This window comes from Arvicola amphibius, chromosome 3 (assembly GCF_903992535.2).
Source record: "Arvicola amphibius chromosome 3, mArvAmp1.2, whole genome shotgun sequence".
Lineage (NCBI taxonomy): Eukaryota > Metazoa > Chordata > Mammalia > Rodentia > Cricetidae > Arvicola > Arvicola amphibius.
In genome coordinates, this window is record NC_052049.1 from 120,123,906 (window position 1) to 120,126,225 (window position 2,320).

Consider the following 2,320-nt stretch of genomic DNA (forward strand, 5'->3'; position numbering starts at 1 on the left):
CACAGATCGACGTCCCTTATAAATATTGTTTCAATGATCCAAACAATTAAAGAGCAATGAAATTCACCTGCACATTAAAAACAATTATCTATCACCAACAAGTGGAAGTTCTTCTAGAAATGCAAAGATGTTCCATTGTACCAAAACCAACATCAATGCAGGACATCACATCAACAAAATAGAGGGAAGGAAAATAAAACAAATCATTGCCTCAACAGATGCAGTTTAACATTTGACACAACTCCTCATCCTTCCATGACTTCAAAGCAGTCAGAAGGCATGGAAGGAGCCTTCCTCAAACTAACAGATATGAAATATCACAATTAACAGGTTGTTAGTGATGGGGAGCCAGTAGCTTGTCCTCCTCAGGTCAGGAATAAGACAAGGGTGCCTATTTCTTCACACCTACTAAATACTGTATTAACAGCTTCGGGTAGAACAACTGGAGAACAAATAAGGATGTTGTTCAGCGGTAGCCCTCTTGCCTCTGCATCTGAACCTTAGCGCTGTGACAAAGAGAGGGAAAGAATGAGAACAAGAAAGAGAAGGGGTTGGGAGGAAGAGAGAGAGAGTCCAAAACTTAGAGATTGTGTGTCTAAAGTTAATATGATCTTATATGTAGACAACTGCAGCATTAAAGCAAACATTTGTGATGGTTGTAACTAATGAATGAATGCAGCACAGTTGAAGGATCAAATACAAACTTTCACAACGTGGGTGTATATGTATTCACCAGCAATAAACAACCTGGGACAGAAATGAAGCGAATAACTCCTGGGAATTAGTCAAGAATATGAAAGACTTAAATAATAAAAGCTAAAAACACTTCTCACAGAAATAAATGGAAAGATATCCCAGATTCATCGATCAGAACATTTAATACCATTAAATGTCAGCAGTAGCCAAAGCAATCTCCAATGATGGAATCCCTCTCGAAATCACATCATTGTCTTTGTGATCACGGAAAGGATCAAAAACTACTGTGACTCTAAAGGGTGCTAGCATAACACAACAGAACCAGATGATAGTTACGACAGCAACAATAACACAATGAAATCCAACCTCCTTGTTTCACAGCATCTGAGAAAACTGGGAGCATGGGGGTGGGGGAGAAGGGAGAGAGGAAAGGGAAGGAGAACTTGAGGGAACAGAATGGTTGAGATGGGTGAAGGACAGAGACGGAGAGCAAGGAAAGAGATATCTTGATTGAGATAGCCATTTTGGAACTAGCAAGAAACCTGGCACTAGAAAAATCCCCAGGAATCCATAAGGATGACCCCAGCTAAGACCCTAAGCAACAGTGGAGAGGGTGCCCCAAATGACCTTGCCCTGTACTCAGATTAATGACTATTTGAAATGTCACCAGAGAACCTTCATCTAGCAACTGATGGAAGCAGAGACAGAGAGCAATAGGGGAGCACTAGGCTGAGCTCCCAACGTCCAGTCAAAGAGTGAGGGGAGTAAGAACAGGAGCAAAGAGGTCAAGACCATGATGGGGACACCCACTGAAACAGCTTACCTGAGCTAAGAAGTCACCAATTCTGGCCACACAGGGAAGGAATCAGCATAGCACCAAACTAGGCCCTCTTAAAGTGGGTGACAGTTGTATGGCTGGGGCAGACTGCCGAGCAACTGGCAGTGAGACCAGGATTTATCCCTACTGCTTGTACTGGCTTTTTTGGAACCCATTCTCTTTGGAGGGAGACCTTAATCAGCCTACATATAGTAGGGAGGGCCTTGGACCTTCCCCAAAGCAATGTGCCTTACCCTATCTGAGGAGTGGATGGGGATGGGGATGAAGTTGGGGAAAAGGTGGAGGAAACGGGAGGAGAGGAGAGAGTGGGAACTGGGATTGGTATGTAAAATGAAAAAAGATAGTATTTTTTTAATAAAATAAAAAACTTTCTTATTTCACATTTTACTACAATAATCAAAATATCTTATCAGGAGCATAAAAGCAGACATATAAAGTGATGGAAAAGACTAGAAAGTCATAAATAAGGTCTGACATGTATGGACAAATGATTCCATAAGAGTGTCATGACCATTCGATAAGAATACAACACAGCTGGCTTGGTGGCAAGGCAGGCGGATCTCTGAGCTTCAGACAAATTGGGTCTATAGAGCCAGGTCTAGGACAGCCAGAGCTACACAGAGACCCTGTCTCAAAAAAAATAATAGTTCACTTGGCACATGTGTTGACAAAGAAAAAAACTAAGAACACAACAGACTTTTCAATGAGTTATATTAGAGAAACTGGAATCCACATGCAGAAGAATGAAGTTGGGCTGGGCATGGTGGCACCTGCCCAAAGTGCAAG